General features: G+C 46.2%; 1 protein-coding gene across 1 annotated transcript in view; it reads right to left on the minus strand.

Annotated features, from left to right (window-relative positions):
• Igfbp7 (insulin like growth factor binding protein 7) overlaps positions 1–26,631 on the minus strand; it is a 60,059-nt gene that overhangs the window by 10,344 nt on the left and 23,084 nt on the right. The gene's annotated exons all lie outside the window — the stretch shown is intronic.

Raw genomic sequence — 26,631 nt, forward strand, 5'->3', positions numbered from 1 at the left:
CTGGGGGCATGGGGTATCAAGAAAGGTAGAGAGAGGGTCCCGCTGCTTAGTGAAGAAGGCAGATGCTCAAAACAATGGCTGCCTTCTGTTGGGACCAAGTCCCCAAAGAGAGGGCAGGAAGGGACCTGTTCCAGGGTTCTCAGTGCCTGGGTTCTCGGCAGCGGGCATTGGTATAGAGCAAGGTACCCCTCTCGGCATGTGCTGAAGAGAGTGGGCAGCCAAGAGAGACCAGATGATCCTCCCCGTCCTCCGGTTCTGGAACGCAGGACTTACTCTTCCTACTCCAGCTCCCCCATCCGTAAAAAGGCCCTTCCTCAGGTCAACCCACGGCGGGCATCCTTTCTGCTGGAAGGGTGTCTGGCTCTCTGTCCCTGTAGTTGGTAAGTACGGCCCACGAATCAGATTTGACTTCCTTGTTCTGTCTGCATGGTCTTCAAGTAAAGAATAATCACTTCAAATGTTTGGGGAAAATGAGAAGGACACTGGTTTATGGTGTGTAAAATCTGGAAGAAATTCACGTATAAGGTCCATAAATGTCAGCGGACCAGCCTCACCCACTCATCCAGAGTGTCTCTGGCTGCTTTGATGTCACCCTGGCAGGATCACATGGTTTGTAGTCCAGACTGTGTGGCCTAAATATTGTCAAGCCGGGTCTCGATGGGAGGAATTTGCTGATTCCTGCTTTAATTAACCGGAGAAAGTGCCTGATGTGTGAACAGGAATCAGGAGAATGCCTGAGAACTTCGTCCTCCACAGTGTCTCTGGAGCCAATACCAGTGAAATCACTAGAGCTGATTTCTGGTTTGGTCCTGGAACGCCCCCTTTTGAGGTCAACAGACAAGGAAAGAGCCACGGCCTCGCTTACTGCTTCTTCCCCAGGGGCCAGCTCCCCAGCACTGGGGCAGGAAAGGCTTGCACACCTACCTTTTAGTAAATTGTTCTAAAATTTTAATTTAAAAATGGCATTTGTTTTCTTATTTTGTGCATGTGTGCCCATGTCCACCCAAAGTAGAGGTGGACTTTGAGGGTATTCCTCTATTGCTTTCTATCTTATTTATTTACTTTCTTAAATTTTATTTTATGCACATTGTTGTTTTTTGCCATGGGTGTCGGGCCCCCTGGAGCTGGAGTTACAGACAGTTGTGAGCTGCCATGTGGGTGCTGGGAATTGAACCTGGGTCCTCTGGAAGAACAGTCAGTGCTCCTAACTGCTGAGCCATCTCTCCAGTCCTCTATTTTGTTTCAGTGATCTTGCAGCTCAGCAGCTGGCTAGACGTGCTGGCTCTGAGGATCTGCCGCTCTTTGACCGACTGGGGCCGACAGCTGCATACACAACGCGTGACTTGTCTGTGGGTGACAGAGATCTCAACTCAGGCTCTCACGCATGCGCAGCAGACACTTGACCATAGAGCCATCGCTCCAGCCCACACTCCTACTTCTTAACAGAGCAATTGCAATTCCCCATCTACTAATTCTGCATGCCAGATTTCAGCCACCAGGGCCCCTCAGAGAGACTTGGGACAGTGCACCTTGGAGGGGACACAGAGCTGGGGGCCTGGGTTCCCACAGAGGGACACTACACTGGGGCAGAGCTAGACTCTGCCTTCCCGGATGTTTGGCCCTACTTCTGGAATGAGGAAGTTAATTATCCCCTCTGCCTGTGGTCTCCGAGCCTCGTTAGCTATCTAACTACAACAGGGTCATCTTGCTCTGGGGGCCTGGGAAAGGCACAACCTTCTCCTCTCGGCCTGGAAGGCTTTCTTGCACAATCAGCACTCACAGGACACGGAGTCTCCCCTCCCAGCATCTATTTCCAGCGCATACTAATGTCCTGAAACAGCAAGGAAATGACCCCAGTATGCAAGATTTTCCCACTCATCTCAAGGATTAGAAGCTTTTTTTTTTTTTTTTTTGGTAATCTCTTGGGATATTTTTATTATTTCTCCCTTTACAAGAATGTGCCAAAAAAAAATTACAGTTCCAAAATCTCTAAATAGATTCCATGCTCCCTTCTCTACAGATTGTGGGCCCCAGTAGGAAGTATACACCTTGGCTGGCAGGCTGGCTTTTTTTGTAGCAAAGGGGGCATGGGCAACAGCGCTAGGCTGTGTTTACATGTATGTTTCTGGCCTTGTCTCAGACATTTCCTAGTTTGAATGCCCTGTTATAGAACGTGGGACTCGCCCTCTCCCTGGCTTCCTCTGGGCTCCTGAGACCCCAAGGCTTGGACGCCACAGAACCGGATCTGGCTGGCCTTTGAACTCCTTTCTCCCACCTCTGTGAGCGCCCCCTGCTGCTCTGTCCTTTCCACACAGGCTGAGGCATCCTGACTCAGACCTCAAGGGATCTATCTCAGGAGGTTGTTCTGGGAAGACTATAGCAGTATGCCAAGGCTCCGCGGAGCTCGAGGGACTGGGAAAAGCTCCCGTAGCAAAGCCTCACAGGAACGGTTCTATTGTAAGGATATGAGTGTCGAGGTATGCAACCTGCATCCGTCTTCCCCGAGTTACTGCTGGGAACACCAGCCTCCTAGGAGGGGAACAATACCAGCATAGTATCCTGTCAGGGGCCGAGCACACTGACCATAGACCTCCCTCACACTCTTCAAGTAATTGTTCTTAATCTTGGTTTTTTTTTTTTTTTTTTGAAACATGGTCTCCCTTATGTAGTTCAGGTTGGCCTGGAACTCATCATTCTTTTACCTCAACCTTTGAATGTTATTATTACAAGTAGGAGCTCCATGTGCACTTCATTTTAACATGATTCACTATAGCAAGGCTTTCTCTGTGTAGCCTTAGCTGGCCGTGAACTCACAGAGATCCGCCTGCCTCTGCCTCCCGAGGATTAAAGGTGTGTGCCACCACCGCTTGGCTGTTTTTTTTTTTTTTGAGACAGGGGTCTCACTACATAGCCTTGGCTGTCCTGAAACTCACATGTAAACCAGGCTGGACTCTACTCATAGAGACCCACCTGTCTCTGCCTCCTGAGCGCTGCCATAAAGGTGTGGGCCATCATGCCTGGCCCATGCTTTGTATATTTTGAGTCTTGTTAATAAACTTGGGCCGAATGCTCTAAAGAACCCTGTTCTCTTCCATGATCTTTGTATGTATGTTCTCTCCAAGTAGGTTTTTCCTTAACCTTGAACTAATTTTGCCTCTGTTAAGTTATACAGGTCCTTTCCCCAAAGACCATCTAATTGCTTCAGCACCATATTGAGAAGACCAGATTTATGCTCCTGAATCACTAGCAATGCCCTCTGTGTATCCATGAGCCATACAAGTGTGGGTTTGCATCCGGACTCTCTAATCTGCTCCACCAGTCTGTGTGACCTTGTATTTGTAACAGTGGTATATATACTTTGGAAACCCATTATGCTAAAATCAAAGCACTAAAGGCAGGGCAGGGTTATTATAGTGACCTTCCTCCAGTTCCCCTGACTATTCTAAGAAACAGAGCCTTCCTGGTGGAAACACGAGTTCATTAAAACCATCTGAGCCCAGGATATCCCAAATCAAAGCTATCACCAGGGGGTTCACAAGTGGGGAAAATTACATGGTGAGCTCCCCTTGAAACACATAAAACAACTTTAGTTGAGTGGGAGGAGTCTATGTGTAGATTATTTAGAAACATTAATGATTTGTCCATTTTACTGCCAGACCTATCTAGAATTCTACAAGTTCTAGATAATAAAAGTTGGTATCATTCCTGACGTAGGGGCCGGGACCGAGGGTGGATGTTAGCATCAGTTCCTGGCATATCACTGACAGAGAACCTTGGTCATTGCAAATGACCTTGTTGGACCAAGGTTGGACTCAGTAAGAGTTTAACAAACAGCATCTAAATTGAAAAACACCCCACCTTACAAAATGGTTTTCAGAATTCACGTGTACTCTTTTGCAAAGGAAAACCCTACCAACTAATGATTAAGTAATGAAGTAATCAATGGCCCTCACAGTAGGTAGGGGCAGGTTGTTCCCACTTGTCTTTGTGTTGGTAGAATCCATGGGTGTTAGAATTCTTCCCATTGACATGGCTCAGGGCTGATACCAGAATCTGCCTACCTATCAGACTGTCTAGATCTTTGCTGCTTCCTGTTCTGGGAACTGTAACTCGGGGTTTCTCTCCCACCTGCCAGTTCTCAAATAACCACTTGGAGGCTTAATATTAATTACAAACTGTTCGTCCTATTAGCTCAGGCTTATTTATTAACTAACTCTTACAACTAAAATTAACCCAATTCTATTATTCTATATTTTACCACAAGGCTTGTGGCTTGTTACCTCACATCTTGCTTCTCCAGTGGCTGCTGGCATCTCCCAGACTCCGCCTTCTTTTTCCCCTTTATCTTTGCTTGGATTTCTTCCCTGGTTCTATTCTGCCTGGCGATTGGCCAAATCAGCTTCTTTATTAACCAACGGTAATAACACATATTCATGGCATACAAAGGGGGAGGGTCCCACATCAGGGAATTTACGGGAATAAGAAGAGGAAGTGAAGAAGCAGATCCCATTCCTTACCTCAGTAATGGAGGTTGAACTCTCACACATGCTAGGTAAGCACTCTACCACTGGGCTGTATCTGTAGACACTGTCTAACTTTTTATTTTGAGACAGGGTCTAATTAAGATGTCTAGACTGGCCTCAAACTCACTGTGTAACCCAGGTATGTCTTGAACTTGGGATCCTCCCGCCTCACCCTCTTCCACAGCTGGGATTATAGGCCTGTATTGCCAGGGTGGGCTGGGAAGAATGTAGATTATAGAGAGATGAGTGGCGGCAGTGAGGAGAACGTGGGAAGCACTTCATGCTGACCCAGGGACACCAGCAGGGTAAGTCTTGTGTGGAAGGAGAAGTTGACACAGAACAGCTGGCCGATGTGACAGCCCCTCCCCCAAGGCACAGAGGCCCTCGCTGCACACTGGAAAGCAACACCACTTTTAACAATCATCTTCTCCTACTTGTGTATTCCAGAGTTCATTTCCAGAAGGTTCTGTTCTGCTTAAGCGCAATGACTCTTTACAAACAACCCCTCTTTCCACTCTATCGTTCTTCTAAGAAAGCCAAAGAAAATATAGAATTTATTTCTGTCTCAAAGGATAAAGGCATTAAAAAGGAAGAAAAGAATAAAGGGAAAAATAAATAAATAAGGAAAGAAAAAAGAAAAAGAAAGAAAGAAATATTTCAGTTCATCCTGAACTGGTTTTCTGACATAAAATTCTCAAAATCAGTTTTTAAGGCCAGTTCATGAGTCATGATATTGGCGTTCTCCATGTCTGGATTCCAACTAAAAAAACAAAATCCCAGATTTTTTCAATGCATAGGGACAAACCCAAGATAAATCTAACTATTTACTTATCCATGTTTCTGTTCCACGAGGGATCTCAGGGCGGTAAACAACTGTCTGGCAAATATCCTGTCTATAGGATGACTGACTGCCCACTGTCCCCCCTTCCCTTTCTCACCCAGGCCACTCCAGAAAAGAGCCAAGCTGCCACAGTGCTGCCAGGCATGAGGAAAAGTCCACCACAAGGCTTTCCCCACCACAGGCTCATCCATACATCACCACCTCAGATGCCCGTGTCCTACGCAGGCTACACCCCTTTGCTCTCCTACCTTCGTGACTCAGTTAATCCTCATCCAATCTCCTTTACTTCAAATAACGTGCACCTGTCTTTCAAGTTCGTTTCGCGATTCCTAAAAACCATTGTTGCCCTCAAATCTTAGGTGGTCTTTTCTTTTGAATCAATCACTCTTTGAAGGTGAAGAAGAGGGGTGGCAGAGAGGACAAGGAGAAAGAAAGAAAACTGAAACGAGAAAAGACAAGCAGATCCTCAGCGAATCTGTAGGAAGGACTCACCTTCTACACTGGGAAGAGAGCTAGAATTCAGTTCATGAACTGATGTCACTCTGAAAGCGCCCAGAAGCAGTTAGACACCTCCTGTAGGTTCTCTGTCTGCATCTCTATGTTCCCTCTAACAATGGTCCAGACCAGTGACCCAGACTACAGGGTTACTTCAGAAATAATTCCCTTATGATCCAAGAGTAACTGTGTCCCAAGATGCCACCAAAAGCATAGAGACGAAAGAATTATAGACGGGCAAATCTGCATTTGGAGCATGACCACTTGGTTCTGCAGAAGCCAGGAAAGGCAGTTTTCACAGACCACACAGACGATACAGAAATGCAATTAATTTCAATGTAAGCTGATTTTATATAAAGTCATAACAGAGGACTTAGACTTAAATCTCTCATCACCCTATAAGAAGCACAGGGAGGGATAATGAATGCTTCAGAAGTATGTGAACAATGTCTCAGCCTCTTGCAGAGCACAAAGCCCCACACATGACCTGAGCTGTCCCCACCACAACAAGCTCTCCTGGGAGGAGAATGCTTGGCTCTGGATCCTTGCCCGTGACTTTAGACAAACCACTGAGCCATGTCTCCAGAACATGAAGTTAGGGCTTCTTTGGGGGCTCTGAAGTGAGTGTGCCTATCATGGATGCCACAGAACACAGCAAACATACAAGAAGTTTTCTGGGTCTACTGCCTGGCTCTGGAGTTCTTAATGCAATGCAGACAGATTGAGTAGATTCCTCTCCCTGCCCAAGTGCACTGTGTATGATGTCAATCCAGTTCACTCTCCCAGGGATGGAAAAAACGGAACATACAAGGTGTCGCCTAGTACCTAGTCAGCTAATTTTTATAAAACGTCCAAAATGGCTGGGTAGATGTCAGAAGCCGTGTCTTGAGGCTGAGAATATAGTATACATGACCTAGAAGATGGCCAGAATAAAGTTCTCACCAGCCGGATCCATCTTTCCAACAGCGCACTGGGCTACGTGACTTTGGCTTTACTCCATTTCTCATTTCCACCACCATCTCCGACTCCCCCTCTAACAGTTCACTCTTCCTCTTCTAGCCACGCTCACTTTCTGCTCCAGCAGTCATGTTCGCCCTGACGTCACTTTCAGAACCTTTGCCGACACTGACACAGTCTCCCTTCTTCTTTCTCATCTCTTGTCTCATCTTTTCCCTTTATTCGAAGGCTGAAATCTCACCTCCATGGGGCATCTTAAAAGCCGCTGTCCCCACTTGCTTCATCTCTAAGGTCCTGTTGAGTTTTGAGCTCACCCCACACAACATAGCACATCATTGTCCTCCGCCGCTTTCCTGGCTGGGCTCACGAGGATGCCAGTGTTCTGATGGCATCCGATCAGCTGGCTGATCAGCCGTCATGATTTTGTTTAATCTTCCACTTGACTTTCTGTTGTAGTATGCTATGCTCTTTGGCTACTGCCCACCAACCGGCCAATTAGTACATATCGCCAGAAGATAGAATTAATTTGAACATCCATCACTCAAAGCAAATCTCACGGGGAAGGGCAGCTCTGTTGAGGAAAAAGGTTCGTGAACCGTCCTCCCCTACAGAATAAAGCATTCTGCATCCCGGCGGTTAATATTTTCACATTGTGCTGCCCACTGTGTATGTACACAAGGCACACACCGCTGAATAGCAGGTCTTCTCTGAGGTAGGATAGTTGCAAACCACACTCACGTTGACTCTTAATGACGCCAGGCCCTAGAATAGCTCATAGGGTATGGGCAATCCATACCAAATAAGGGGAAAGTGGGGCTCAGGGAAGATTTAACACTCCACACATGGAGGAGTTCAGACCATTTGGCAGAAGTCCCTAGATTTGAGATGGGATTCCCATAACACACCCAAGGGGAAGAGATGAAACAAAAGTTCAAAATGGGAAAAGAATAGTAGGAAGGCACGATGGCCAAGAGGGGGAAGGGGATGCAGCAAGTAGAAGCTTCCTGATATTAAGCGAGGGGAAGCAGCCACTGTATAGCTAATTAAAAAGTAGAGCCATCTGCCAAGGCAGGCCATTTTGGGAACTTCCAGAGGTGGGTATGGGAATCCAGCACACAGTCTCAGGGGGTCAGCTGAGGTCAGCAAGGGGAGCAGGCAGTACGAGATCTTAAGCAGCACAGGCCATTTGTAACCCAGGGGGGTTCAGTTTAAGGAAAATTCCTACGGTTAAATAACAGTAAGGACTAGTCATCAACACTGTAGCCTGCGTAAGGAAAGCACATTACTCGAGAATGATGGGCCCCACAAAACGCTCTTTGGTGGGATGTGTGCCTAGAGCGCTTCTTTTTTTCCTAGAAATAACCTACTGGGGGTGGCTCGGCACACGTAGACCATAGACAAAACGCTAGGACGACCTGGGATAAGCACTCAATATGTGTCAGTATTAACCGTGCAGGATTTCGGCACTGACAGTTCTTCGCGTCTCTGAAGGAGGAGCGGCGTGACTTAAGTGGGATTTCAAGAGATGATTATGGAGGTCTTAGCAGGATCGTGACGCTCTGGGGACCAAGGGCGTGGGGGGCAAACTGACTCAGCAGCACACGTAACGAGGTCTAGTAACTGGGTAGTGGGGACACGGGAAAACGTGGACGGCTGGGGCGTAAAAGACTAGAGGAGGCCACCGTTCTCAGAGCTCAAGCGGTGTCAGTCTGAGGAAGGCACAGGACTGGAGCCAGGAAGGATGGGTCTGGGCTTCTCTACTCTGTTCACATCTAAAGCAGATGCTTTTAGGGGCCACGCAGAATAATGAGTTTCTGCATGCCAGTTTCCGACACGACGCGGCTGTGGCTGTAACTCGCCCACCTGCAACCCTCAGCATCCTCCCTCAGATCTGTTGGATTTGGGTTCAGAACATTCAGATTTTCCGAACTGGAGACATCACCTGGCAGAGAGAGAGAGAGAGAGAGAGAGAGAGAGAGAGAGAGAGAGAGAGAGAGAGAGAGAGAGAGAGAGAACGGGGAGTGAAGGGATAGAGAATCCAGAGCGCTGAGCAGCGGCTGCCAGGGAAGGCCACGTCAGTCTTTGCTCTCCCTTCCCACAGGGAATCCCATCAGCTTGCTGCAGCTCACTGGACCCCTCAGACGAGGAATGGAAGGCTGAGGTGTTGCATTCACAGGATTCACAGGGCCGGTCCTTTTGAGTCCGCATGATCCAATACAACAAACCCTGGTGACAGGGCACCCAAGCCTGGGAATTACATTTCCTGGCCGACTTCTGATGGCCTCTGAGTTAGAGAGACACCCCATTTTGGCTCCCATGTTTGATACTGAGGTCTCCTTTGAGTGTAGTGCAGCCTAATTTTGACTCCATGATGGACAGACACACTTACGTCCTTCTACAGATCTTATCATTGCTCCAGATTGCGCCAAGGTTTGCACTAACCACAGAATGCAAACAGAAAATCGCTTCTTGTGAAGTGCTGTTTATGAACAGGTCATATTTGGTGGCTTTTTCCTATTATTTTTTCTTGTACAGCTCTAGTAAAAAAAAAAAGTAGGGGGACTGGCAAAGGGTCTGAATTCAGATTTTGCCCCCTTGGCCTACTGTAAAATGCTCTTAGGAGGGTCCAAGCTGGCCCTATGGATGATTCTGTCACATGAGGTCTGGGGTCCTCCTTGGAGGGCCCTTGTATTAAGTCAAACTCGGCATGTTCAGGGGAGTGAGGCGTAGCTCCCTCTGGTAGGGTAGATGAGCTCCAACAGGCCTGTGTTGCAACCTGGCCAAGTGGTGAGCTAATGTATTCAGCACAGACCCCATCAAGCTGGAGACCATAACTACCACCCCGACACGTGACTGTTTCCTGTCTATACACGTTCAGGTAGGCCGTGCTTTATCTGGTTTAAGCAGATGGAAGAGCGGACTTTACAAAGTGTGCCTTTCTGAGGGGAAACTCCCTAGCTACCTGGGTGTTTCTTACTCAAATTGCCATAACCTTGGAAATCACAGGCCTGGGCCTGTCTGGACTATGACTGACCATAAATCCAAGGTGTTAAGCTATATGATCACTTTTTTCCTATTATGCCAGCACAGAACCACGTAGAGGAAGTTTCCACAGGAGGGTACTGAGAGCCAAGTCATGCAGACAGTCCGTCTCGGTGCTTGGAGTTCTAGAAGGCCAGATAGTGAGCTCCCAGAACTCCATAATCACGAATCTATGCCAGCACCCTTCCCCCTCCACGGCATCCTGGAATCCTCTGGGACCTGGCTGGGACGACTCTCCCATCTGGAGGTTTGTCCATTTCAGGGCTGCTTCTGCATCCATAGGCTCTGCACTGACCAATAATGGCTTCAGGCTGCTTATAAATAGATGTCCTTGATCCCTCCTCCCTGGGGAGAAAGATGTCTGGGCCTCCCAGTTGGCTTGCAACACCAGCAGGGTTGGACTGTTCAACCTAGTGACTGGAACATTTGGAAAGACCCAATTTACAGGAATCCCACAGAGAACAATGGGTCTTCAGGAGACAATGAAGTTCCTTGGCTTGCTGAGGACTGGATCAGCCTCGGGGGGGGGGGGGGGGGGGGGGGGCGACTCATACTCTAGGAACCCCTGTGGCTTCCTAAGTTTATAGACCAGGCTCTAGAAAACAGTCCTCAGAATTTGACTGTGAAGTAGGATCTGTTACCAGACTTTGTTTAGCCTCTGGAAGGGCTCACTGGAGAAGATCCAGTCATAAGTATGGCCTCACAGGATCTTAACTGGTGGCTGCCAATTCAGGTGCATACTGAACTCTCTTATGAGCACCTGGAAAACACATATGGCTGGGCCACATGTCCCACTCTCAGGTGGGGGCTGGCCCTGGAAGGTTCTGATTGGGTGCTTTAAGGGATGAAGTAGTCCGAAAGGAAGACAGGAGGAAAGATGGAGGGGAGGAGGGAAGGACCAAGGAGGAGCTGGCTACTGCTGGGGGTGAGAACAGAGTGAAACTCAGGGAGTACAGATGATGAAGGGGAGTCAGGGCTCTGAGTAAAGGTATGGAAAACCCAATGACGACCCCAAGGCCCTTTCTGGCTGGTCTGTTTAACCTCTCCAGGTACCGCGGGCGGTGTCTCACTGATCTGCGTCTCAGTGGTTCTCCTTGTTGGCCACTTTTCATTTTTGTGAGTTAGAACCACTGGTTCTCGGGCTACCCTACCCTGCTCCACCCTTGCCCTCCTGATCCCTGCTCTAGATTTTATGTATATAGATGGGGCTTCTACCTTGTGAGTCTATTGGCGCCACTCCTGGGATCCCCCCTTCCCCGCTTTGTTCCTTCTTTGTGAGGTGGACTGTTAGGACACTTTCTGGCTTTGACAGGACCAAAGTATGGTGCAAAGAGGGATCTGGCTTGGGTCAGGCCCAGGGGTTTGCACCCACTGCTAAGCTGGCATTTGGCTACCGCTCTGGCTGATGTTTTACCCTTCAGGCTTCAGCTTCCTTCTCTGCTAGAACTTCCATGGTTACAGCTGCTTGGCAGACAATCCCAGACATGAATCAGCCGTGTTTAACTGAGCTCTCCCTGTTCTCAGTGGTTTTCCTTCCCAGCCTGTGCCCTCCGGTTATTTTCTGTGTCCCTTTGTGAAGTCCACAAACCCCATAAGCACTCAGCTATTTGCCCCCAAGTCACTTCCTTTGTTTTCTATTCTTTGCTGCAGATTCTCGGATTTTCTCCCAGTTTCCTAGTAGGACTTAGCATTTCTTCTTCCACATTCTGTGTTTTCTACTGTTGTTCCCGAGGCTTAACTTGGAACAGAAAGTCTTGCTTCACTTTTGTGGTTAACTCTTCCTGTGTGGGTCTTGGGTACATGAGTATGCTCCTGTGAGCTTCCTTTGTGTGCCACTGGCATCTCGCTATACGTTTTCTTACATCTAGAAGACAGATTTTCTGAGTGCCTTGAGTTTAGTCTGTAGCCCAGGCTGGACCTGAACCTGCAATCAGTGAGGTCAGGAGTCTTCTGTGTGGTTACAGAGATGGCAAGTGGACACGTATCTAGACTTTCTGAGTCCCAATAAGAACCTTCTCCTTGTCGTGTGGTGCGTGGTTCAGTACGGCCAAGATGTCCAGCCTAGTTTGGTTTCGCTGGAGGGCCAAAGTGTTTGTGTAAGGAAATGGAATGCTGAGGACTAGGGGCCAGGCTAGACGGCAGAGTTTCAGGGCTAAGTCAAGGAGGTTAAGTTATGCTACAGTTGTCAAGTTATCAAGATGGAAAGGAAAACAAAAGCAAATGTATTAATATCTTGGAGAAAGTCTAAAATTACCAGATCATAACCAGAGTGATAATCACCTACCCTTTGGTTTCACAGGCGTTAGCAGACTGGGTCTGGGTAAGACGTTTGAACTCTAAACTCCAAATAGATGAGAATCACCTTCCCTAAACTTCATGCTGTGTAGATGTTATCCCTGCTAAATGGCTTGCTTTCTGCTCACAACTTAGAAAAGGGCAATCCAAGGAACTGAGATCTTTTTAGCTCTTTTAAAATGAAATTTAAATGTTTTCAATGGATGTTTTATATAAAATAAGGCTTTTGTTTGGTCTTGTGAATCACTGAGGAGATGGTATATGTAGAGAAACTTCCTCCTATAAGCTGGGAAGGTGGTGGTGCACATCTTTAACCCCAACCCTGGGGAGGCAGACGCAGGATCTTTGAATTTGAGGCCAGCCTGGTTGAAGTCAGTGTTAACACTCAACTCAGTAAACCATCTTTGGTGAATCCCATTGTTTCTCATGCCAGTGAAAATGCTCTCTCTTTGACATTACACATTGTCACCTTTATGGGCTACCAGAAAAGGAGAGGGTCAATTCTTCTAAGCTATTTACTAACCTACAAAGTTAGAACAAGTCTGATCTGGTCCTGAGGACCCTCCTGGCCTTCGTTCTTGTCACTTCCCTTCTGAGTTCCAGCCACAATGAACTTCCTGTGGTTCCTCAAATGTGTCTTGCTCTTCATGGCCCCTGGATTTTGCCTTGGATACCAGTCCTTTTCTAGAACATTCTCCACCTGTAGACAGAAGTTTCTGTCCTGCCCAGTCCCGCCTGGTCCCACAGGCGTTCGGTCTCAACAAAACACACAGAGGTTTATATTAATTATAAACAGTTTGACCTAATTAGCTCAGGTTTACTACTAACTAGCTCTTACAACTCAAATTAGCCCATAATTCTAGTCTATACTTAGCCAGGTGGCTTGGTACCTTTTATTAATGAGGCATTCTTGTCTTGCTTCCTCTGTGTCTGGATGGCTACTACAGACTGAGCTTTTCTTCTTCCCAGAATTCTCCTAGTCTGGTCACTTCACCTATACTTCCTGCCTGGCTACTGGCTAATCAGCGCTTTATTAAGCCAATACAAGTGACAAATCTTTACAGGGTACAGAGCATTCTCCCACAGCATCCACCCTTTTCCTGCGCTCATTCCTGCTATCCTTTCAGTTTCACTTTGATTTCAGTTTGACTCTAAAATCCTTATCTCCCTCCTTTCCTCCTTCCTGTGTTTTCCACATTAACCTTGTTCAGAACGAGAGCCTCCTCCCCACATTCCATATTCACCCTTAGGGAAGCCTTCGCCTAGTTGGCCTAACACACTAGATTGGAGGCTCCTGTCTGGAAAGGGGCAGACAATTTATTCTCTCTAGTTTCTTACTGAGCCTCAGTGCCTGGAATGGGCGGAAGGACTAGCAGACCACTGAGCCTCCTAAACGAAGCTTCTACCAGATTGTACATGGGCTTAGTATTTCCACACGAAGGTTTAAATAGTAGGGGTCAGGAGTCACTCCGAGAAGTAGGCTTTCTTTGTTGTGGCTTATTCGAAATGACCTTGTAGGCCTCCAGATTACATAAAACCAGCTAGCTGCTGCCAAGCTGTTCTACAGTTTCCACACAGGTATGTTTTAGCATTTGGGAAAGGTGCAAGTGCAGAGATCTTGATTAATTGTGACCTACTTAGGTACAATACGAGAATGTTTGGGTTTGCCCTTCCTGGGCTCCTGAGTCAGTTCCCAAGGAGAGCCCTGAAATGGCTAGAGTTGCTGAATCTGTGTTTTTATGCTTTTACTAACATAGGTCATCTGCTGAAAAAAATGTATTTTAGAAAAGTAGCAATCTCATTTTTAAAATTAAAAAACACAACCCTGGAGACACAAGCTAAAGACTTGCTCTATAGTCAGACACTCCTTTTTAAGTCAACGTGTAAGACTTAAACATTGGAGGTCACTGAATGCTGGGGATATGGCTAGAAAAGCAAGCCATACAAAGATGTCAACAAGAACCAAGTTTGAAGTGACGCTCACCCACTTATAGGCTCCCAACTCCAAAGAAGAGTCATGGATGCTGTAACACAAGGGGAAGCTTTTTCTAAAGGAGCAGGTCCAGTGGGTGACAAGAGAAAGCAGAGACTGAACCCAGAGCTGCATGCCTGCAAGGAAAACACCCTATCACTCAGCTACACACCAGAGTTTATTTTCATGTCCTTAAATGTCCATGAAGTCAGGGCTGGAGAGAGCTCAGCAGTTCCGAGCACTTGTTCCTAGAGAGGACCTGGATTTGACCCATATGGCGGCTCACAACCACCCTTTACTCCAGGTCCAGGGGATCTGATAACCTCTCTTGATCTCTGCTGAGAACAGGGACACACAAGGTGCCCAGACATACGCTCAAGTGAAACACTCATATACATGAAATAAATAAATCTGAGAAAGAAATTACTATAAAGTCAATGAACTTTAGACATGGAGGGGGCTCTCAATTCAATCCTGCCTAAACCTTCAGTTTACAGAAGAGGGTCCAGGGCTCACATATTCGCCTGAGCTCATCCACAGACGATATAGAAGAGGAGCCAATGGACTATATGAACTCATGTCCTAGATTTGATTGACAACACCACAGGAACTTTGTCCTTACTCAGGGTCCGCCATCTAGAGAGCACAGGACTGCAAGAGCAGAAGTGTTCTGGGGAAAGCTGTGAAGCACCCCCAGCTGCGTTCCTAGGCAGATGGTCAGCTGGCAGATTCAACTTGGGAACAATTCCAGTTTGCAAGAATGAAACATGGACAAATAAGAAGACTTTGGGTCTGGGCAAGTAATTCCCCCAATTCTCCTGGGCTTTGGGTTGGAAAAGTGCAGCCTGCTCTGGAATCTGGGAACATCACAAGCAGTACTAGGTAGCACTCCCCAAGTGACCTCAGCCCACACTTCCGGGCTTATCACGGTGCCATTCCCAAGTATTGGCTTACCCACATATGTCTGAGACAATAAAAGAAAGGGGGAGGATTTTTCCAAAACACACGCTAAGCAAAATCTATCTTCCTGTGTTTTCTGGCAAGACAGCTGGAACACAAGTGATGAGCTCAAGGACATGGCTCACTCAGCAAGACAAAGTCAGTCAGTGGAGGTTAGGAGGGCACTTGAAGAAGCGAACAAGAGTTTGGCTTGGGAAAGGGGCTCTGGAGAAAACAGTTACCTCCCTCATCCCTGAGACCAAAATACTGGAGAGGATAACTTTAAGGCAGGAAGAATCTATTTTGGCCCATTGCGCAACCTGTAGTTGCTTGGCCCCAAGGATGCAGGCAGATCACCATGATGACGGGATGGAGTGATGGAGGATCCCTGGTAAATAGCAAGTGGAGAAAAGGACATAAAGAAAGTGGCCAGGAGAAGATGCCATTTCATGAAGCTGCTTCCTCTAAAGGCCTCATTGATTTTCACTACCTCCTAGTAATGCCATCATCATATTAGAACTCTATCAACAGATTAACACTGACTAGGCCACAGCCCTATAATCTATTTCTGGAAACATCCACACAGATGGGGTAACAGGTGTGCCTTATTAATCTCCCAGGTGTTTTTTAATCCCAAGAAGTTGGCTGTCAGGAGCAACCATCACACCGTCCGTGGACTGACTCCACATTCTTAGTAGTAAAGTACTGGCATGCCAGCAGGCAAGCACCTTCTAATCGGCTGTTCATCCAGCTGTCAGCCTCCTCCCCATGATGGGGTTGCACATCTGGGTTCTGAGCCAGCTCGCCCTTGCAGAGTTGGTAGCATTCCCATTGGAAAAGACGGATCGGCCACTGCAAATGAAGACCGGCCTGAGAAAGCCTGCTTCCAGAGCTCGCTCCCATTCCCAGGGCAAAGCTACTCCTTCAACATCACTCTCCTCTGGCCACCTCCTGGCCGCAGGAAATCTCTGACACATCTTTCAACGATTTCCTTCCTTCCTGTGCGTGCGTGTGCATGCTTTAACTGCGGCTTGATAAATTAGAGTTGTATGTGCTTAGGGGATAAATGTGATTATAATTTATGAATAAAACCAAGCCAAGCCAATGAACATGTCTCTCACTTCAAATTCTTGTCCTATCTTTGTGTGTGTGGGTGGGGAGGACATTTGAAATCTAGTCTCTTCCCAAAGATGAAGCGTACAATACACTATTGATTTACTATACCCACCATGTTGCACAATTTACTAAGATAAATCACTCCTTTTAATTGAGTGTCTGTGCCCTTGACCCGCAGTCATCCAGTTGGATAGCATCCCACCCAGTCGCTACTTCCATGATTCTTCACTTTGGATTGTTTGCTTTAGATTCTTTGCTTTTGATGGTTTTGGATCTCACGCAGAACTGAAAACACACAACATTTTTCTGTGTCTGGCTTATTTCACTCACCACAGTGGTCTCTAATTCTATATATTGTTAAAAATAAAAATTTTCCTTCCCTTTAAGGCCTGAGTACTATTCTATTGTGCATATATACCATTTTTGCTCATTCACCTTCTGATAGAAACTGAGACTGATTCTATAATTTGGTTCTTGTGATAGACATATGATGAATGTAAGATTGCTCACATTTTTCTGACATATTTGTTTCAATTTTTTTTTTTTTTGGTGTAAATACTCAAAAGGGGTCATGGCAAACCTCATCTTGATTCCTCTCTCTGCTTTAGAGTCTTGGCCGATGGCTCCCACTGTTACCCTGGCTTCCTGCTCTAACTGTACTGACCAGGGACTAAGATGAGAATTTGTGTTGACACTTGGGAATCTCTTCCAGGTCCTCTACAGCATCAGACCTAAGTCCTATTAATCCCTTCCGCCATTTTGGTTTCCCATTCCGCTGTCAACAGACTCCCTTTTTGCATAGAATCTGTTTCTGTTCTAGTAACGTACTTGGACAGATCGTGTGGGAGTGATGTGTGTGACTTTGGAGAGCAGGTCCTAAATGGTAGTGCGGCTTCCTTTCTGCATTGTTTGGGGTCATAGTTCTGGGAGGAGAAAGCTGCTATCCTGTAACTACACTGACGCATAGCAAATGAGAAGTTCATTCAACAACGAACTAAGAACTCGTGAAATGCCATGCCAGTAAGCCACAACACAGACTGGAGTCCTGGCTGAAATCCCCCCACACCCGTGTGTGTGCGTGTGTGTGTGTGTGTGTGTGTGTGTGTGTGTGCGCGTGTGTGCACGCACATGTACATGTCTGTGTAAGTATTGTGTATGTACATGTGAAGGCACAAATATATGTGAATGCAGGAGAGCATAAACATGAGTGTGGATGCCAAAGAATGGCACTAGGTGCCTTCCTTGATGGCATTTCTTGCATCTTGAAGCAGTCTTCCATTGAACTTAAAGCTTTCTGACTGGCCTATGAGCTTTTGGAATCTTGTCTCTTCTCCTCGCCTCCTGGCTCTGAGTTTACAGATCCTGGCTGCCATGTGTAGTTTTGGGCGGGCACAGTGATCTGAATTTAGGTTATGTGGCAGGCACTGGGCTGACCCACCATCTCTCTAGCTCCCTGGCTGATATTTCGACTATTTCACTAGACACCTGAGTCAGAACTGTGAGGCTGAGCTAGTCCAAAGTTTAGGCTTATAGGGAGGAAAGGTCTGGGCTACTGAATATTTGTTGTTGTTTTAAGCTTCTAAATTTTGAGCTGATTTATTATGTAGTAGTAAATAACTGATACACCTGTGAGCTTTGCCTGCCACAGCTGGAGATCTCCCTTAACTGTAATCTCTTTAGGGAGAATGAGGACTTTCTATTTGATCATAAAGTCCTCCTCCCCAAGAGTTACCATCAAATCAAGAGCAACACAAAGCCAAGTATCCACATCACACATTAACGCGAGGTCTCCGTAGATGGGCAGTTAGCAGTTTGGGACCATTACCATCTGGCTCCAAGGAGATGCACTGATAATAAGATTACATTTCAAGGGTATTTTAACATTTGTTCTTTCCATCCCACAATGCTCGAGGTTGCGTAACTTATATTAAAAAGACCTGAAACATACTGCCAAGGATCCGCAAGGCTTAATACTTTACCGTGAGCATCCATAACTTTAAACAGCCCATAGACATGCAACGGGGCACTTTTGTCTTGCTAGTCTTGTATTTATACTTTAAGAAACAGTGAGATTAATCTGTTACTCTGTAACATGTCTGAGCATGTACAGACTTACTTTGTTTTTGATTGAGATGAGGTCTTTCTTCACAGCTTTCCTAGCCTGGAAGTAGATAATGTGGACCAGGAGCCCTTGAATCTGCAGTGATCTCGAGTCTGGGTGCTAGATATCAGGACTGCAGGGCTACACTACTTCACCTGGCTCACACTTGTTGGTTTTGGATCAGTTTCCAAACCATATGGGATATCAACTCTTTGTACAGTATAGAGCATAAGATAAGTAAACAACAGAGGATGTAAAGAAAGGTGTGTATAAATACTGCATTTTATACACGGGCCCTGAGCACCTGGGACATAGTCTAATCTCCATGGGTGCAGAGGGATGGACATCTGCACCAGGTTTCTCTGTTTCTAGGCTGTTCCCTCACAATGAAACACAGCAGGATGACCCCTGGCAGTTCACAGGAGCTTATCCACAGAGGTTTTAGGCAAATTCTACAACAGTATAGCACATTCTTGCTCAAAATGCTGACTGGACTCTTTGTAGAACGTCTTGTCGAGGGAGTAGTTCTGGGGACCATGTTGGCTCAGTAAATAAAGTACCTGCTGTACAAACATGAGGAACCGAGTTTGAGCATTCTCCGCACCCCCCATAAAAGCTGGATATGGAGATGTGGGCCTGTAATCCCAATGCTGGGGAGGTGGAGATCAAACAATCCTGGGGGTTCACTAGCCAGACAGCTTAGCCAACCACAGAGCTCTAGGTTTAGTGAGAGACCCTATTTTAAGGGAGGAGAAGGAGATCCTCTGCCAATCCCTGGCTTCCACATCTATTTGTATGTGTAAATGTATGTGTATATGCACGTGTATCTGTACATGTATGTTCATATGTGAAAAATCTATGTGTATATGCATGGGTATGTGTGTATATCTGTATGTGTATGGATGTGTATATGTATATGTATGTATATCTGTATCTGTATGTGTATACACATGTGTATGGACGTGTATCTGTATGTGTATATGCATGTGTATGGATGTGTATCTGTATATCTGTATACATATGTGTATGTGTATATGCATGTGTATGGATGTGTATCTGTATCTGTATGTATATCTGTATACATATATGTATGTGTATATGCATGTGTATGGAGGTGTATCTGTATGTGTATCTGTATACACACACACATATACAAGAAGAGACAAACAACAGAGAGGATTCATAAAGAGGCTGACCTACCTATAAGACAAAAAATTGCAAACAAAAAGTACTCAAGCTGCATTTGATGACACATTTTCTATCACTGCCTCCTCCCTAGCCACCTAATCAAAACAAACAAACAAAAATGTCAGATTGTCTATTAACATAACAGATTCTGTTTATCTGTGCATTCCTATTATGGCTAACAAATCGAAGAAAGCAGATTTTCCTGCTGAAGATCACATTTAGCAAATCTCTTTGGGGACAGGAATAAGTGCAAACCATTAAAAATATTAACTTGTAAGAGACGTCTGCTTCAAATCACTCCTCTACATTTTCCTGTGGCGAAATGAGACGGGTGCCCTGGGCCACACTTACGGTGCTGGAGCATTCCCACGGAGGGCTTGAAGCATAGTGGTTTTCAAGTCAAACATGGAAAATATAAAACCAAGAGCTTAAGTTAGGAAACCTCTGCTTTCTGTTTAGAAGGCCTAAGCCAGCTCTCCAACGTGTGTGTGTGTGTGTGTGTGTGTGTGTGTGTGTGTGTGTGTGTGTGACAGTGAGCACCGGGCTCAAGGGACCGCCAAGGCATTTTTCCATCTGGTTACAGCCGACTGTGGCTGGGGTGTAGCGTCATGGTAAAGTGACTGCCTAGAGAGCATGACGTCCTTGAGCTAATCCCTAGCAGGAGGGGTTGAAGATTCATCTTGAAAGATAAATGCCATCAATCTTGTGAATAAGCGTTGAAGACACTACACTTACATTTCAAGAAAGCTACCAAAGGGGCCATTCACTGAAGATGGATTCTCCCGCACAGGCTCATTGTACGATGCTCGATAGGTCTTCTGCTCTGAACACATATGGTACTCTGGATTAATAAAGTCCCAAGGGCCCCCCCCATGCACTGGTGGAAAGTCTACATCTGGCTAGAGGAGGACTGAGCATCAGTTCAAGGTATAGCAAGAGAACTTTTTGGCCCAAAGTGACAGCCATTCCTCTGGTCCAACCGAAAGTGCTGTCTTTGATATATTTCTTTGGCATATTTGGGGAGTGTACAATACTATCGTGGTATTTACAAAAAACACTCTTTCTGCTGCAGCTTTTGGAGGGATGATTCTCACCCAATACTTTATTCCTAGTTGTCATGGAGACCTGTTCATCCATCAGGAGCATCCTATATGTGTGAGGAGAGTAAGCCAGATCTGTCGAGTGGAGCCTCCTTTCCCAACTTGCTTGCCTATACAGTCTGTGCCCAACTTGCTTGCCTATACAGTCTGTGCTAATGGAAGTGTGTTTGGTCACCTGGGCATAGATTAAGCAATCCTGGCCCCCCAACACTGCCCCTGCTGTGCCACGTTCAAGGGAAGCTGGACACTTCTTTCCTGGGTGGTCACGGTGTGGGTGAGGGTTCTCAAAACCACGTGCTGTACCACTGGGTCCCTGGTCCTCAATCTCTGGGCTCCACACAGAAGCAGGGTTGGCTTTAGTCCTTCCACAGCAGGTCTCAGAGAGTCACCATGATTTTCAAAGCTTTGGGAAGGTTAGTGTTTTTCTTTTTTTTTTTTTTTTACCGTCCTGTTTATTTCTTTGTATACTGCCCCCCAACCCAGAGCAAAACCAGTTTATTATTTTTGCCTCTGCTTCATTTAAATATAGTGTGTTCTCTCCAGAACTTAATTATGTTAATAAAGTTGAAATTTAAGCCCCATTTTGAGTTACTAAGTAAGAAGAGATGGGACCTTTCTGAAGTAATGTGGGTTTTGCCCTCGTGAGTGAATTGACCCATTCATGCCCCATGGATTAGTGGGTTAATAGGTTATTTTGAGTGGGTCAGCTATAAAAGCCAGCCTGGCTACATCTCTAGTGGCTCATGTGATGCCCAGTGCCACTCTGGGACTTGGCCAGGAAGAAGGTCATCTTTAAATGTGGTCCCTTGACCTTGGCCCAGAACCAAGAGTGAAAACAGATCTATTTTCTTTATAATTTACCAGTTGGTCGTAATGTGCTATTAGCAACAGAAAGTGGACTAAGTCACACCCGCGTCTGTCTTTTCTTTGGCTCCCTCTGAAAGTATGGAAAAGCACACTTGGGAATCTGCCACTCATCCAGGCAAGGGCCACCGTCCTGCAGGTCTGTTTCCTCTCCCCAGCACAGAACACTCAGGTTCTCTTGCCAGCCCCCATCACCAAGGACTAAAGTCACTCTTGCCAACCCTCCCTCCCCACCCTGGCTTCTGTCCCTTTTCTACCATTCAAATAAACACACATAGCCCATCGCTCTCATTCAGGAAAGGTTTCACTAGGAAACCCACGCTTTCTTTGAACTCAAGACCTGCCTGCTTCAGCCTCACAAGTGCTGGGATTAAAGCACAGGCTCTGAGCTCTTTAATCTTCTTAGCAGCTTCTTTCTTTTTAAATCTTTCAACCAAAAGAAACAACACATGTTTAGAGTTGGGGGGGGTGCGGAGAAACCCACTTACCAGCATTCAAATAAGACCATGCTTCAAAAATCGAATTTATACTTAATTGGTATCATGTTTATTAAATTATTATTAATAATTAAATTAATTATTATATAATTAAATAATTAAGTTAAGCATTGTCTACCTCAAGTGTAGGCATCCTCAGAGTAGAGTCATGCTTTGTATGACAGATATTAAATCTGATTGGAATGCGACGAGGAACAGTGTTCTGTGGGGAAGGAACACCATGCCAACTGGACGCCTGACTAAGCACATTCCAAAGCCCGGAGCTTTGCTCACAGGTATCTTCCTTTAAAAACAAGCAACCCTGCTATTCAGAACCTTCTCTGTAGATCACGGCATTGAAGGAACTTGAGAGTTTGCAAATTCAACGTTGAAAATTAAAGGGCCATGGATAAGACTTGACTCCAGTTATCCGCAGTGAAATGGACATGGCTTTGAGGAGTCTAGGATCATCAATCAGAACATGGGCCGTGACCCGGTACAAGGCTACTAGAACTAACCTCCTGCCTGGCACGGGAGGCTGTGTGCTAACTTGACTCTATCCTCAAAGGATGTAGAAGATACCACCCAATCACAGTACCCAAAGTTCAGCTATTTTCCCCAATCAGTGTTATTTTTATTTTGCGAGGTTTAGGGTACCTCCCAAACTGCTTTGAAACAAATCCTGAACTCTGCCGGCGTGATCAAAGCTTTCCCATCCACAGAGGAATGTCTGTTCCTCCAAGCCTGGGGAGGTCTCCAGGCTAACGAACTAGAACACCGTCAGATGCCTGGCTGCCAAGTACCATGCTAAAGTGCTTTTCTAATGAGATTTCTGCAAGGTAACCATAAAACCTTAAACAGAGCACCAAGTCTCGGCGAAAAAAAAAAATAAAGCCCAACAACAACCAAATGCCTCTAAAGGAGAGACGAGATCAATGTGGTAGCTAAGGAAGTTGAAGAACATTGGATGCATGGAAAAATAAAACCCAAGGGATTTTCACATCTGATAAGGCAGGCAGACACAAGATAGAGTAACGTGGTGGTGAAGGCATTCCTGATGTCCACAACTGACTTTAGCTATTGCTCTTACCACTCACCTGTGTCTGTCCGTAATGAACCTGCTATGCCCATGGGCTTGTTCTCACACAGGTGGAATTCCATGTTCGGAAGTTCTATCTGACAATTTAGAAAAACTACATGACAATCTTGTGCCAAGGGTCTTGCCTTACTTGACCTGAGCAGCTAAGCCATAAACTGGGTGGCTTACACAGAAGAAATTTCTCAGAATTCTGGAGGCTCAGAGGAACAAATTCATTGTGCGCGAAGGGGTGAGTGCTGGTGAGAGTTTGACCTCTTTTGTGGCTAGCCATCTTCCTCCTGGAGCCTTATATGGCTTACAAGGTACTACTCCCATCCCTAAAGGCTTGACTCTTATGAATCAATCATCTTCCCAAATCTTCACCTGTAAACACCACTAAAAAAAGGAGCTTGAGCACATGAATTTTTGGGAAGCATAACCCTTTAGTATATCACACATCTCTTTATGTAAACCATAGTCACATAGTGAGGATTTCTATGGTGGTTTGAAGAATGCTCCCCATAGGCTCATATATTTGAATGCTTCAACCTCAGCTGGTGGAATGCTTGGGCCGGACTAGGAGGTGGGGTCTTGTTATTGCAGCTTTGAGGGGTCAAAAGCCCATGCCATTCCTAGTAAGTTCTCTCTGCTTTGTACTTGTGGAGCCAGATGTGAACTCTTCTTAGCTACTGCTCCAGGGAAAAGCCTGCCTGCCGCCATGCTCCCCACGACGGTCATGGATTCGAACCCCCTGGAACAGTGAGCTCAAATGCAACACTTTCCTATTAGCTGCTTTGGTCATGGTGTTTTGTCACAATAGAAAAGCGACGAAAACTGCTTCTTACCTGAAATACGAATTGTATCAATGCCTCAAAGCATGGGAAACTCTGAGAGACCTTTGGAAGTTCTCTTCTTGGCTCTTGCCTGCCACTCACTCTGCCTTCATTATTTAACCATGAAGTCCTCCTGACATCCATGAGGTTGAGCAAAGAATTCTGCCATCTTGATCCGTGTGAGCATAGATAGGCTCAGTCTGCTCTATACTGACCTGACTGGTCTTGTGGCAAGAGTGTAAGAAGAGGCACGCGCCTACAATCCTTAGGTGGAAGAACTGGGCGTTCAAGGGCATCAGTTATAAATATATGGAGACTGTGGTACTTTGAATGTGTCTGAGCCCCATAAGCTCATAAGGAGAGGCACTATTAGGAAGTGTGGCCTTGTTGGAACGAGTATGGCCTTGATGGAGGAAATGTGTCACTGCAGAGACAGGCTTGAGGTCGCCTATGCTCAGGATACTGCCCAGTGACTCAGTTGATTTCCTGTTGCTTGCAAAATATATGACTATCGCTGGGCGGTGGTGGCACACCTTTAATCCCAGTACTCGGGAGGCAGAGGCAGGCGGATCTCTGTGAGTTCGAGACCAGCCTGGTCTACAAGAGCTAGTTCTAGGACAGGCTCCAAAACCATAGAGAAACCCTGTCTCGAAAAACCAAAAAAAAAAAAAAAAAAAAATGACTCTCAGCTACTTCCAGGACCATGTCTGCCTGCATGCCACCATGTCCCTCCATGAAGATAATGGGCCGAACCTCTGAACTGTAAGCTGCCACCTCAATTACAGGAGTTGCCATGGTCATGGTGTCTTTGCACAGTATTAGAAACCCTAAGCTGGGCAGTGATGGTACATACCTTTAATCCCAGCACTCCGGAGGTAGAGGCAGGTGGACCTCTGTGAGTTCGAGGCCAGCCTGGTCTACAAGAGCTAGTTCCAGGAAAGGCTCCAAAGCTACAGACAAAAGCCAAGGTCAAGAATGAAAATGACAGGCTGCGGGGTTCTCAATCCTGGGTGGCAACCCCTTCGGGGATCAAACAAAAACTTCACAGGAGTCACCTAAGACCACCGGAAAACAGATATTTACATTAAAGTTCATAACTGTGGCAAAATTCCAGCTATGAAGTAGCAAGGAAAGTAATTTTATGGATGGGGGTCCCCACAATATGAGGAACTGTATTAAAGGGTCACAGCATTAGGAAGGCCGAGAACCACCTGGTCTAGAGGATGACGTCAGGTACACAAAAAGTAAAACAGGTGTTTAGCTTGAGGCAAGGCAGCCTGGAGAAGATGTCTGTGATACACCTTATAAACCCGAGGTGGTACTGTTCCAACTTGAATGAGACATATCCCTCACAAGCTATGTATTCTAGCAGCTGGGGCAGCTGTTTGGGAAGGCTGCGGAACCTTCAGAGGCTATAGAAGCCTCTCTGGAAGACATGGGTTGACCGTGAGTTTTACAGCCCCATCCTGCTGTCTGCTTTGTGTTTCCTGTGGGCTGCAGTATGACAAGCCAACTCATACTCCTGCCTCTGTATGTTCCTCGCCATAATGGACTCTATCCCCTCAGAGCTGCAAGCCCAAAACAAACCCCTACTCCCTTAAGTTGCTTCCGGTCTGTAATCTGGTCACAAGAAGATACGTGACAAACGCAGATGCTTGTCAGGGACGAAGTCTCAATTGTTACTTTCCTCAGATGGTCAAACATTTTATTCACAGTTTCAAGGAATATCCAACCAAAGATGGGTTGGTACCAAAGAGGAGCTCCTATTTAATATTTTAAGGCCATTTTCTTCACTAGTATTGGAAAAATGATTTATTCGAGGTCAACAGGATTAAAATGATTTTCTAACCTCTCTAGATTTAAACAGAAAAAACAAGGCAGAATAAGACACAGCCATGATTTACACGGCCATAGAACACATCCAAATAGTCCTTTCTTGGTAGAAGCTCTTCAAGGCAAGCACATAGTAAAAAGTCAGGGACGGACCTAACCCCGACTCTGGAACTCAAGGTCCGATGCAAACGCTGGGATAGAGTCTGAAGGTGAATTCTGACGCAGCTCTAGACCGCAGTAACAGATGGAACGCAGAGGGGAACACTGCGTGTTGCAAGGCATGGCGGTAGCACACGCACATGGAGGCACTCAGGCAAAGGCAGAAGGGCTGGAAACTCAGCATTATCCTTGGCTACATGGTGAGCTGAAAGCCAGCCAGGAGGGGTTTATGGAATTCTGTCTTAACAATAAGAACAATAATGGTGATAATAATGAAAATCAGGCAATGAGGTCCTGGAACTCAGGCTCCTAACCTCTGTTGTAACTCTTCTAAGACAATCAAAAACGCCATCTCTACACATTAACTAACACGCAGAGAGACTGTGTGTAGCTGATGGAGAAGTGGTCCAAGACCCATCTCCTCCCCTCAGTCTTCAGCATGCTGCCTCCAGTTCTGGCTTCTAAGAACTACATCCTGGTATCTCCTCAACTTTTACAAGGCCCCTCTGGGGAGCCAGCGATATAAATACATGTTCTGCACCCAAGATTCATTCTATCTTTCTTTCTTCCTTCCTCTCTTAGCTTCCCCCTCCTCCCCTTTCTTTCCGATGGTACCACATTCCTCTGAGCTTTGTTTTTGAACACTGACCTTGTCCAGGGAGCGCTGGCTAAGCACAGCCCACAGGGCCCCTGACACAGTCAGGCATTTCAGCAATGCACTTGGGTGATAGCTGGGGCTGTCCCCCAGCGATGGAAAGTTCCAGTCACACTGTTCGAAAGACCAGTTCCACCATCTACCCCTGCTGACCTGGGAACTAT

Source organism: Alexandromys fortis, unplaced genomic scaffold (genome assembly GCF_014885135.2).
Source record: "Alexandromys fortis isolate MF-2015 unplaced genomic scaffold, M_Fortis_MF-2015_v1.1 scaffold_0, whole genome shotgun sequence".
NCBI classification, from domain to species: domain Eukaryota; kingdom Metazoa; phylum Chordata; class Mammalia; order Rodentia; family Cricetidae; genus Alexandromys; species Alexandromys fortis.